Source organism: Malaclemys terrapin, chromosome 7 (genome assembly GCF_027887155.1).
Source record: "Malaclemys terrapin pileata isolate rMalTer1 chromosome 7, rMalTer1.hap1, whole genome shotgun sequence".
NCBI lineage: Eukaryota > Metazoa > Chordata > Testudines > Emydidae > Malaclemys > Malaclemys terrapin.
In genome coordinates this window covers 100,454,449-100,467,929 of record NC_071511.1, presented here as the reverse complement: position 1 = coordinate 100,467,929, position 13,481 = coordinate 100,454,449, and the positions used below count along the sequence as shown (strand labels likewise).

At 44.3% G+C, this 13,481-nt stretch overlaps 1 long non-coding RNA gene across 1 annotated transcript in view; it reads left to right on the top strand.

Annotated features, from left to right (window-relative positions):
* The first annotated feature begins 1,424 nt into the window (after window positions 1-1,424).
* The window catches only part of LOC128840881 (uncharacterized), a 45,464-nt gene continuing 33,407 nt past the window's right edge, over window positions 1,425-13,481 (top strand). Inside the window, exon 1 of the long non-coding RNA XR_008445723.1 lies at window positions 1,425-3,491. This is a non-coding gene — a long non-coding RNA (uncharacterized LOC128840881). The remainder of the gene's footprint in view (window positions 3,492-13,481) is intronic.

Below are 13,481 nucleotides of genomic sequence, written 5' to 3'. Positions count from 1 at the left end.
CCAGCACCCAGCATCGCCCTCGGCCTCTTCTGGGTGCTTAGCAGACAATATTGGGCAATTGGCAGAAAATAGTATATTATGACTGGTAACCGTCATCATCAAAACAGTAGCATGTCTGCCCAGGTGGCCATGATTGACAGCCATACCAGTATGACGACGACGGGTACCAGTCATAATATACCATCGCCTGCAAGGGGCTGGTGCAATGCAGCCCTACGGCTGCCAGCCCCACGACTATCACTCATGCTACACCGTCTACCGCCAAAAGGCAGTTAGCAGCTGCTGCTGTGTAGCAATGCAGTCCCACGTCTGCCGGCACCCAGAGGACATATGGTGACGGTGAGCTCAGCTGAGCTGAGCGGGCTCCATGCTTGCCGTGGTATGTTGTCTGCACAGGTAACCCAGGTAAAAAGGCGCGAATCTATTGTCTGCCGTTGCTGTGACGAGGGGGGAGGGGCCTGACGACATGTACCCAGAACCGCCCGCGACACTGTTTTGCATCATCCGGGCATTGGGATCTCAACCCAGAATTCAAAGAAAAGGCGCGAACCGCTTCTCGGCTCGAGCTGTGGCGCAAACGTAGTATCTGACGGCCTAGGGGAAGGAGGGAGGGGGGCCGAGTGACGACATGGCGTACAGGCACAGGGAATTAAAATAAAGAACGGTGGCTGTGCATCAGGGAGAGACACAAACAACTGTCACAGACTGGTCCCCCCCAAAGATTAAACTGAAAACCCTGGGTTTAGCAGGCCGTTGATTTGACCGAGGGAGGGGGAAGCAAATGAATACAGAGAAAATCTATTTTTTTACATCTTAAGACGACGGTGCAGCGTGACTGATAGCCCTCGGCATCTTTCTGGGTGCTTGGCAGCAAATACGGGGCGGTGTATGACGATGGTCTTCAGGCCTATTGCACGAGCTGCTGCTCAGGGAAGAATCTGCTAATGTGCGATGACCCGACTTGTAATAGGCCGGCTAACAGTCATAATACACCATTTACTGCCAAAAGGCAAGCCCCACGGCTGCCAGCACCCAGATCGCCGATGAAGGCTACCAGTCTACTGCACCGTCTACCGCCAAAAGGCAGTTAGCAGCTGCTGCTGTGTAGCAATGCAGTCCCACGTCTGCCGGCACCAAGAGGACATATGGTGACGGTGAGCTCAGCTGTGCTGAGCGGGCTCCATGTTGTCTGCACAGGTAACCCAGGTAACCCAGATAAAAAGGCGCGAATCTATTGTCTGCCGTTGCTGTGACGGGGGAGGGAGGGGCCTGACGACATGTACCCAGAACCGCCCGCGACACTGTTTTGCATCATCCGGGCATTGGGATCTCAACCCAGAATTCCAAGGGGCGGCGGAGACTGCGGGAACTGTGGGATAGCTGTGGGATAGCTACCCATAGTGCAATGCTCCGGAAGTCGACGCTAGCCTCGTACTGTGGACGCGGTCTGCCGACTAGAGCACCTAGAGCATTTTATTGTGTGGACATACACAATCGGCTGTATACAACCGATTTCAATAAAACCTGCTTCTATAAATTCGAACTAATTTCGTAGTGTAGACATACCCAAGGAAACTCAGATGGAATAGTTCAGCCTAATACAAGTGTTTAAAGTTAATGAGCAGCACATTCATAGCCTTTGTATTTTTACATTCTGAGAATCTTTATTCAATAATATGGCAGAGGTATAAGGTTAACTAGTGGTGACCTTTTTCTAAACGTGGTAAGTATCAACATAATTCTTCTGGATAATGATCCTAAGTCCGACAGTGAGTGAATAAGGTCTGGGAAGCACAGGTCATGTAAATACTGTCCCAGGGATGGATTTTCAAGCACTCAGGACCCACTCTCAGGGCCAGATTTTTAAAAGAGCTCAGCACATTAGTTATTGGTACAGGTTTTACAAATGAGGCTTTATTTAGGTGTCTGTGGGAGAAGAGTTCTTTTGAAAAACTGACCCCAGTTGAGGGTGCTGAGCCCTTCTGAAAATTCCAGTTCCAGTGTCTGTGTTTGCTTTGGCCTGTGTCTTTCCTTGAGTATCCCTGCCGTGATCTAGGAAACTATTTTATTCTCGTGCTCTCTGTAGCTTGCCTTTCACAAAGCAGGTGAGCGCTCTCCTTTGAGGCAGACAGCGGGAATCCTCCTGCAGGAAGGACTTGTAACAGATATCCCTCAGGCACCTTGTACCATCACAGCCCCCAGCCCCTGTAACACAGCTGTGCTCCACTAGCTACTGGGAGAAAGAGACTCAGACTTATTCCTGTCTGATACCCATGTTGCAGCTCTGGCACTAAGCCAACATTCATTAATAAGCCTTTAAATGCTGTGGCAAGGGCAAAATTTCTCCATCTGTATGTACTATTGTAAACTTTTTCCATATCCTTCCATTTAGCAAACTCTTTAGCTTGTTTTATCTCTGCTACAAATGTATTTTCCCCTCTCCCCATATCTTCTCATTCTGTCCAACTCATTGTGGCCAGTAGACTAGGGTTATTTTTAAAAACCTGATTAATTTTTTTCCTACTGCTAGCGTTAAAAATGAATGCATAGAGAGATCAAACAAGGAGAGATTAAAGAGAGAACCGTAAATTGTTCTAAAAATAGATCCTTTTCTCTTCAAGTCTCATGAATCTGTTGCACACAGTACAGCTTAGTTTCTTTAAAAGGAACAAGCCCCTTCATTTCTGTTGATGATAGAAGCACTGTTTATAAATCTCCTGATGAAAGCAGAACATAATTTAAACACTGTACCATAGAAGATGTTGGCATCTGTTAAGGATTTTTGTGTGAGAGAGTGAGTGTAAGATGTTCTAAGACTTTTTTTTTCCAAATTTTTAAAAAGTTTATTTCCAAGTCACTCTCAGCACATGGTAAAGTTAACATTTTTTCAGGATTGTCTGGTTCTGGATTCCACTGCTTTATTTATTAACCAGCCATGTGTGTAGAAGAAAGAATTTTAAAAATCAAAGCTCACATTTTTTTTAGCCTTTCCCTAATGCTTGAGAGGTATCTGTTCTGTAAACAATATATGGCAGAGAGCTCAAAGGAAATGAGTAAACCCCTTACAGTGAAGCACATTTTAGCAGCTTGCTTAGCTGAGTGCTTTTTGTTTATTTGTTAAAATCCATTGCCAAATATGGAGTGAAGATTTACTCAGAAGAAACTGCTTTACCAAGGAATTGATTCTGTCTCACTGACTCAAGACTGTGCAGAAGAGAGATAAGTAGTGTCTTGGCTTCTTGAGTTATCAGAGTCACCAAATCATCACTTTTTTCCGATGACTGTCTTAGCTCCATGGAATACCTTGTCTGAACTAGTAGGAGAAAGAAAACAGTGATAGGCCCTGACTCTTTCATCCATTTTTTTCAGTTTCTCATTTCCTTTTCTCTATCAGCAGCAGAGAGAAGCTTTGCTCTGCAATCCCACCTATAAGGACCTCAAATCCTTTTGGAGAACAGACTTGGGAACCCTGTTCTGGGACCTGATCCCTGGTGAGTTCATTTGCACGGAAGGTGCAGATCTTGACAACAGAAGAGAGGCTCGTGAAATGTCTAAAGCATTGTAGGGGGAGGATGGGAAGTAGTTGGCTCACTTAGAATGCAGCCCTCTCCCCCCCTCCACACACTTTATGTTAGTGTTTGTAATGGCCTCATAGAGAACAGTGGTATTTATGCCTAGCACCACTACAGGACATGACATTACTTTTAGGTTCTGGTTTTTCCCTTTGACATATAGAAGTGTGACAGAAAGAAAGGTGTGTGGGAGAAAAAGTACAAGATCTATTGTGCATTTTAGCTCTCTTCCCCCTCCCCCAATTCCTCTCAGAAGAGAACACATACTTAAGTGTGGAGGTAACAGTGTGAGTGGTTTACAGTTGTCAGTGCCCCAAAAGGAAAAATATAAACAGTGGGTGAAATTTTGGCCTTTTGAAGATAACAGGAGTTTTGTCATGGACTTCAGTGCAATCATCCAGTAACATCAATTACATAATATCATGTGTTTTACTGCTCTGGGTGGAAACATAAGCTGCACCACTGATGTCAGCTAGTAACCAGCCTTAGTTTACAAATGATCCCTACCATCTGCAATGTTCCAATGGTCTGGCACTTCACAAATAAGTGAAGGCAATGCAGTAGGACTTGTTCTGTTGAGCAGTCAGTATGGAGAGGCAGCACAGCTGTTCTTCAGTGGAAACACCACCTGTCAGTGGGGATGCAAGTCTCATTTGGCTGGTTCTGCACCAATATATAATAGAAGTGTTGACCACAATACAATTACTGACAACACCCTTGTGCAAAACAGATGCCCTCACATGTATGATCACAACTCCCATTGACTTCAGTGTGTGTGTATTGGATGGGAGGATTTGACTATGGAGGGTTGTTGCACAACTGTAGCAAAGTCCCTGGCACATGGGTCAGATAAACATTATTCTAGTTTAATTAACCACAGGCTATCATCAGTCTGCAGGTATTCACAGACGAAGGAAATACCACACACACACGCCCATTCAGGCAAGGGACCTAGAGGTCAGTAGAAAGTGAAGATGTTTTATGCCATTGGAGGTTCCTTGGAAGCCATTTATGTACAAAATGCTATCTAAATGCTTGCTATTGTTGTATAGTTATTATTTATTACTCAAGATTGTGTATCCATACATGTTTCCCACTGAGCAGTGTACTACACTTCAGGGGGAGGCAGACATTTTCATGTGGCACCCACAGAGCTGCTCAGAAATTCCAAGCAGCTTGCAGATGCAAAGCACACTACCATGCTCAAGTCACTTTTTGATGTTGGTATGTTGATTGTCTAGAGTGAAACAAAGGGTTAAATTATGCTGCCAATTTTGTTGTTTATAAGGTAGTTATCTCCTTTGCCTTTGTAAAACTGAAAGGGCTCAATCTGGTGTAAATGTGGTAGCTCAAAGAAAGAGAGATCAGAGTCTCTGAACAAGACCCATAGGGGAGGAAATGGAAAATTACAGATTAAGGGAGGGTAAATCTGATTTCAGAAAAGGAAGGTCATACCTGAATAATGTAATGGAATTTTAGCTGATACCATTCTGCTTAGCTAGACAAAGTGCACGGGGGGTAGAGCAGGCAGGCACTGTATGCCATAATTAGAGTATATGTAGTTCCCTATCAAAGGCATTAGCAATATATAAGGTGTGGAGTCATGGAAAATATGGAAAGATGGCATGCTGGATTCAAAACTGGCTAAACAAGGGATAATCATATGCTGCTTCTGCAGGTGTATAATTGAGAAGTATCAATTATGGTTGGTGCACAAGAGGATTATTGCGTCACAGAAAAGCTTTCTTTGTTTGGAAGAATTACCAGTTGATAATAGAGTTATTCCCATCCATTCCCCATTATGTAAACATTATTTGTGTATTTATGTTGGCTTTTCATTTTTGAAGATGGAAATGCATTTGCTGAGCATATTCATATTTCAGCACTGCAAGTACTTTAACTACTTCACGGCTGGTCCTTCATGCCAACTGCTATTCTGCTAAATTCCATTGAAAGCAGGGGGAACAATCCCTTGTTTATCTATTCATATGTCACTAAGAATACTGTTAGCACTCAACAAATAATAAATCATAAGACCGCAGCAAAACAAAACGTTCATTCTGCCAATATGCATTCTGTTTTGTTTTTCCAAGCCTGAATATTAGTACAAGTATTACACAAAGACTTTGTTAAATAATTAGTTTAATTACTGAGTTCTTTGTGGTAGGGACACAGTTTTCCTATATATGTATAGTGCTTATAATAATTTATATTGCAATAGCACCCAAAATATGCTAATTTAATAGCATGACAGTGTTAGGCCAGACTGCCTACATTCTGGTTCCTAACGGTCAGAACAGAAATCATAATCAGGAGTTTAGCCAAGGATCATTGGAGCTGATGGTCAGGAGCAAGGCATAGGGGCAGGAACCAAAGACCAGACAAGGATCAGGCATGGAGCAGGAGAAAAGCAGGAATGGGGAGTGGGGGGCAGGAGTGAGGCAGGAACAGCGTTGGATACAGATCACAGGAGACAAGCAAAGAACAGGGTCCAATGCGGCAGCAACTGGGAGTCTGTGTGGTTGGTCAGATGGCTTACGTGGGTGCGAGCCAATGAGGTACTCCGGGCTTTGGGTGTTCCAACAGGACTTCCTATGCAGCCTGACCTTCCAAGATTAGTGAGATACTCCTTTGTCTGTCTTAGTTGGTCTATGAGCATTGGGACTACAGTGTGGCCCTGGGAGCCTGGGAGTTCCAAAACAAAGTCCAAAGTGATTGAGATCCAGAGTCTGGCCAGAGGTTTTAGGATATCAAGGGGTTTCACATGAGGCATCTTACTACAAACACACGTAGTAAAGGAGTCTACACAGTCTCAGACATCAGTACACGTACCAGGACACCAGAAGAAATGAGCAAGAGTGCAAAAAGTCTTGAGGTGACTAAAGTGGCCTGTGAGCAAGGTGTCGTGGCATAAATGTAATTGAATGTGTAACTGTGACGTATGTCACCCTGTTCCACATGGATTGTTGTACTTTGGCCATTCCCTTCTCTGGGAGTCTTCTCAGCAGAGGTGGCTGTCTGCAGGCATGCCCAGAGAGGTCCTGGTGTTAATGAATTTACAGGTCTTCAGGAGATATGGGGTGGTTCCAGTTGGACTCTTCATTTCCCTGGTAATATTCCCCTTTATGTGATCGGGCATCTGCTTTCCCATTTCTGGGTGAAGTTAAATTGGGAGAAGAATAGTGCCCAAGCCATCCAGAGATATTCAAAATTTTTGTTATTGGTGAAGACCTGTACTGGGCATCAAGCTGCCTCCAGATAGAATTGTCACTTGTCAAAAGAGGATTTCATGGCAAGCAGTTCTCTGTATAGTATTTCATAGTTAATTTCAGCAGATGTGAGCTTGTGAGAATAGTATGTGTAAAGGTTCAGTACCAACTGGGGCCCAAGCCTTTGGGACAAGATGGCACCAAGAGCCATGCTTGAAGCATCTGCTTCCGCCATGCATGGCTGAGTGGCACCTGGATGTGTCACAATGGGGGCTGTTGTGAAGGCAATCTTGAGCTAATCAAAGGCTCACTGTGCCTCAGGCGACTAAATGAACTCGGCAGACTTGCAGAAAAAGGAAGTCAGAGAGGCCTTTTGCCCCAAGAAATTCAGAATGAATCCCCAATTAAAAAATTGTGAATCCCAGAAAGATCTGCAGCTCCCAGATGGGATGGGATGCCTCCCAGTTGTGGATTGCTTCAGCCTTCTGAGGGTCTATATGATATCCTGCAGGGAGATTATTTACCCCAAGAACTCAGTGGATGACTGGTCACACATGCATTTTTTGAGTTTCACACATAGTCCACATTTCTGTAATATTTCCAGGATGACCCAGATGTGTTTATTGTGGTGTTAGGGATCCTCAGAAAATATCAATATCATCCAGGTAGATGACTAAGATTTCCCTGAACATGTCATACCAAGTGTTGGAAGGGGGTGGGAGCACTGGTTAATCCAAATGGCATGATCACCTACTCAAAGTGCCTCTAATGGGTCCAGAATGCTATCTTCCTTTTGTCCTCCACTTAAACCCTCACCAGATTGTAAACCCAGAAGAGGTCTAATTTAATAAAGATTTTGATGGATCACATTCAGTCTAGTAGTTCTGAGAATAAGGGCAGGGGCTGTGAGTTTTGGATTGTTATCTGGTTCAAAGCCCGATAATTTATGCAGAGACATAGCATTCCATCCTTCTTTATTACAAAAAGGACCAGGGCCCCTACCGGGGAAGTGGCTAACCAGATAAGGCCCTTCACTAGGTTTTCTTGGATGTGTAGGCCCAAAGAGCCTTCAGTTATGGTTCTGACATAAGGTATATCCACCCATAGGGAACATGGTTGTGGATCTATGGGTCAATCATAATTAACATTGTGGAGATAGAATGTCTGCATTTTTCTCTTCAGAGACTTCCAGGTGGTCTTGATACTTGCTAGGGAGCTGGGGGATGGTGTCCTATGGGCTAGACCCCAAGGCCTGGGTTTTTTTCCCAAGTATCACAGTCCTTGGTTTAGCTCTGAACATGGGGATAGAGAATGGGACTCAGTGGGTTGCAGCCAGACCCTCTGATAGTAAATGAAAGAAAAAGTCATCTTTTCCATCAGGAAATAATGTGGTCGTGCTGCACCACCAAGCAATGCCAAGAATCAGGGACAGTGCAGTGAATGGATTGCATTTAGTTGCATAACCTCTCAGTGTCCCTAAAAATCGATATCTAAGGGCACAGTTTTGTGGGTCACCAACCCTGAAGACGAGGGGACCCATAGATAGTTTTGACAGGATACAGTGCACCCTTGGGCTGGAGGGGGCTAGTGATGAGCTGGGGGGAAAGGCTTCAGGACCAGACTGTATTTAGATTCACACCTAATCTACCTAGATATCCAGCAAACATCGGCATCGCTGAAATTTGCTGCCACCCAGGAGCCAATCAAAGCGCATTGGAGGGGGAAGGGTGTGGCTAGATCCAGGAGGCATATCTGTATCAGAGCTTAGAGATGAGGAGAAGCCCCTCTGGTCTCAGTTCACATCTGGGTGGCCAGTCAAGAAGCAGTACCAGGATGGTATTGTGAAAACTAACAGGATCCAAGCCAGCTCCCCTTACCTTGCCAGGGCCTGTTAAGTTTCTTGGCAGCTTTCTGATCAAGCAGGAGGTGAGCATGTACATATATGCCCCCCCAATAGATACAGAAGTTCATGCAATAGATGTACAAGCTCCCCTAATGTCATCAGTGCCTTCCTTCCAGGGTCAAGTGGCAGCTTAGGTCAGTCACTGTTGCCTCAGGGGTTGGTACACATGGCTTTGGTTCAACTTACAGTGGTGGGGGTGGACTCCACTCTTCTCTTTCTTTCTCATATTTGAGCATCAATGCAGAGAGCTATGTCAACGAAAGCATTCATTCAGGAGGGGCTCTTGACATGGGTCAGTTAATCCTTCATGTCTTCACTGAAGCCACACCAGATCTGGTGTAATTGGGCCGCCTTATCTCTTTCCACATCTGCCATAAGTCACTGAAAGTGAGTGGTTTATGTGGTGGCAGGTCCCTGCTCTTGCCAGAACTTCTGCAGTGCTACTTCAGTAGTATGAGCTCAGTGAGGGTCATGAATGTAGCAGAGAATGCTTGTATGAAAGTGTTCCAGTTGGTGAAAACTGTGCTGCCCTCTTCTAAGAGGGATGAAGCCCAGTCCAATGCTTCCCTTGTAAGTAGGCTCACCACCAGTCACCATTGATCAGAGATGGAATCCGAGTAAGGAGTCAAGGCAAGGGTCAAAGCTGTAGTAGAAGCCAAGGGGCAGGAGAAATGCTCAGGGGCAAGAACCAGAGACGAGGCAACAATCAGGCATGCAGCAGGAGTAAAGGAGGAACTAGAAGCGGGGCCAGGAGTGGAGGAGGATTCAGGAACGGGGTTTGACACACAGCATAGGAGACAGGCAAAGAGTGGCGCCTGATCCAGCAGCAACAGGAAGCCTGCACAGTTGCTCAGACAACTCATCTGGGTCACTTCCTGGCTTCAGTAGTGGATGTGAGCAAATCAGATGCCCCAGGCCTTGGATGACCTCATAGGGCTTTCTGTGGGGCTTGACCTTCCAAGATTAGTGAGTTGCTGCTTCACTTGTCTCCGTTTGTGGGGGTGATGGAGTTTTGGTGACCTAGGGACCCCACAGTCCTGGGTTCAAAGCCAGCTGAAACCAAGGACCTCTGCCCTTGGATCCTTTCAGACAGACCTTGTATTTCTAGTGGGAACTCCATTTCCCTCCCTTGGTGCTTATCAATCCCCACTGGAAACAAAGGGCGCAAACTTGAGAAGGGTTGACTGCTTTCTTTAAGAAACAAGAAAATACCTCTTCCTGAAAACATTACTTTAAACATTCTCCAGCTATTTCCAAAAAGATTGGCCTTTACATGGTAACAATGATGGAAACATTTAGGAATTAAGGCCTAATTTTTTGAAGTATTTAGACTTTCAATGAGACTGAGGATCCTTCGTGCCTATGTCACTTTTGGAAATGAGACTTAGGCCCCTAAATCACTTAGGCCTTGCAAAGCTTAGCAGAACAATGACTAAATACCTTTTAAAAATCTGGGACTGAGTCTTAGTAAAGAGCAGGCTTGGGCAGTCATGACCTGCTGTGATAGCCATATTCTTCTGCAGTAATTAAACTACCAAACACAAGAGTGAGGCTAGTGAGTATGGGAGACAGATCTCTTGTAGCTGGCTCATGATTCTGGAACTCATTGCTGAAAGAGATCAAAACGCCCAGGTACTTCACTGTCTCCAGAATGATTTGGTAATATATTTTTAAAAATCCCAGTAATAGGAGAAAGGTGAGTGCAGAATAAAACACAGAGATCTGTGTATGTCACTTAAAATGTGTAAAGTGCTGAGTTCTCAACTCCCACTGATAGCAAAAATCTAATGGTTGATGGGGCTGCGTATTTTATACAAACTCTATGCAAATAAGGGACTTTAATAGTTATCGATATTTTGGAAAATTATTTATGGATTTAATATGCGGTCAGACTAGATGATCATGATGTTCCCTTCTGTCCTGAAAGTCTATGAGTCTATGACATTTTAGAAAATGAAACCCTTTTAAAAAATGTAATAAAACAATTAAGAAATGTTGCTTGGCCTAATTTAACAGATTGTTAAATCCAAGATGACATGTGTTAACTGAATAATTCCACGCTGCTACATTTTTTCCATGCAAGTTATAAATTGTGGTAGAAAATAACCCATTCAAGCTGGCACTGGTGGTCTAGTATCTGTAGCAACGAGCCGCCAGTTGGTCTGAATGACACACAAGGCAGAATTGTAACTTTCTGTCACCTGTAATTTGTTTCACATGTAAAATCCAAGGTCCAGCTGAGTTGTAGATGTCAAACTGTGAAATATTGTCCATAACTACATCTTTTTTTTTTTTTTTTAAAGTAAAGTTCTGCATAATGTCTGAATGATCTACTGTTCCATTTTGGTTGGGATGGCGTGGCTTTACCCACAACTGCATTATCAGAAAAGGAGTGTGTATCAAATAATCTGTTACTTTTTTTTTTTTTTTTTAGCGTAAGTCTAAGCACCAATTCCTCCTAAAATAAAAAACTATATGGCATAGACCCTATTAGATAACAAATTTGAAGTGAATCTGATAAGCTGCAGAAGGCCAGACAGGATCAGGATCTGTAGTAGTTGGGTACCAATCTGATGGCAGTCTGGAGGCTGTTGGTTCATGGGATTGAATATATATATTGTTTTTTATTATTGCTAAAACTCAGCTGTTTTACAGCTTTGGTTATGTTGTTACTGTTTACTATTGCATGTATTTGAATGAAAGGGTAACTCAATGTCACTGGTAATTTAGCCCTGGCAGTTGTAGACATTTTGTATTATCACACACAATTGAGCAGACCTGTAAGAAAGTAAACAGAGAGCCGTACATTCTTAAAAGTTTTCTGTTTCTAGCCTTATCTGCTCTGAAGGAAATGCTGAATGTAGTCTAGCTTTGTCTAACTTCCCTCTGGGTGCTGTTATCAGGGCTGTCACTAGCAAATATTATTAAATTGCAAGATTAAATAGCTGAAAAGTTTCTGGATGGACCTTGACCAGGCTGGGGCTATTAGGAGTTTTTCAAAATGGCATTGAGAGTAAATGGTGAGACTTTCACTGGAGAAATAAAGTGCACTGCCAAAGTCAGAGTCAAGACTTCTATGAGCCTTTTAATAGGAAGTTGGCTAAATTAACGGTATTAGTGTGAAAGGGAACTATAGGCGAGTCTCATCTTACGCTGGGGTTACGTTCCGCTGTCAGCGCGTAAAGTGAAAATCGCGTATAGTCAAAATTACATTGATTGTAATGGCGGGCGCAATCGCCCGCACTAAAGATACAGTATTTAAATTATTTTTCTTGTTTTTTGTTTTATTTTTGTTTTTGCTGACCGCGCAAAGCTGAATTTGCGCATGTTAAATGCGCGTAAGATGAGACTCGCCTGTATTTAGAATACTGAGTCTAAAATTAGAATTATTAGCTCTTTTTTTGGTTCATGAGCACACATGCTGTCCCTCTGCTTTATCCATTTGTGTGAGCAGGGATGATACTGATATACTGACTCACTTTAGGGTTGCCAGCTTTCTAATCGCACAAAACTGAACACCCTGGCCTTGGATTTTACATGTGAAACAAATTACAGGTGACAGAAAGTTACAATTCCCCGAGGCCCTGCCCCCCACTCACTACATTTCCCCCTCCCTCAATGGCTTGCTCTCCCCCACCCCCACTCACTTTCACTGGGCTGGGAGTGTGGGAGGAGGTGGGGGCTCTGGGGTGGGGCCAGAAATGAGAGGTTCAGAGTACGGGTTGGGGCTCCAGGCTGGGGCAGGGGGTTGGGGTATGGGAGGGGGTGAGGACTCCAGCTGGGGATGTGGGCTCTGGGGTGGGGCCGGGGATGAGGGGTTTGGGGTGCAGGAGGGGATGCCATGCTAGGGGGTCGAGCCAAGGGATTTGGAGTGTGGGAGGGGGCTGCAGGTTGAGGCAGGGGTGTAGATAAATCTCTGATAATTTTCATATGACTTTACATTGTGCCTCTTCATATAACCTTGTGGTGGGTCTACCCACGTGTGACCTCTGTTTTCATGGAACTTTGTATCAAAGCCTCATTTAGAAACTTTGCATTGCCCTTGGTATAATATTATAGCCCCTAAGGATAGAATAAGATAGAAGAAAAATTTCTTTTTGCTAGCAGTAGAACAAGAGCTCTCCCCCCCCACTCTTAATCAATTGCCCTGTTGAATGAATGAGGTGTGAATGAACAAGGCATGGAAGGCAGCACCTCCAGACAGCCTCAACTGTTGGAGAGGGGCTAGGAGCCAGACCCAAGGACAATAAAACGTGTCAAGTGGGCTCATTAAAGACAAGCAAACATACTGACGGCCTCGGGGGTTAGAAGCAAGCACCTTCTTTTGGAAACACCCTCTTTGCAGCATTGGGACAACACTCAAAAGAAAGCAGCACAAAGGACCAATGGACACAAATAGAGTTTGAAGCTGGTATAGATTTGCATAAGAGGAAAGCTGCTATAAAAGTGAGGTGTCTTGCAGAGGACCCCGGGTCTCGTCTTGTCAACATGGGAGCATCGATCCGGATCGGCAGAAGCCCGGCTCCACCCCCTCCCCCATCTAACTCACCTGGCCAGTGAAGTTAAGGGGAGCAACTAATTGGTAACAACAAGACGGAGTGTGTTTGTGTGTGTGAGTGTAAGTGTAATATATTATATGCATATAATACAGTGTTAATGAATACATGTATTACTAATAAATGTGGTGTTCTGCCTTATTCCCCCTGAAAAGATCCTGTGCAGTACTTTAAGTACAACAGGGGTTGGGGTGTGGGAGGTGGTGAGGGCTCTGGCTGGAGTTGTAGGATCTGGGGTGGG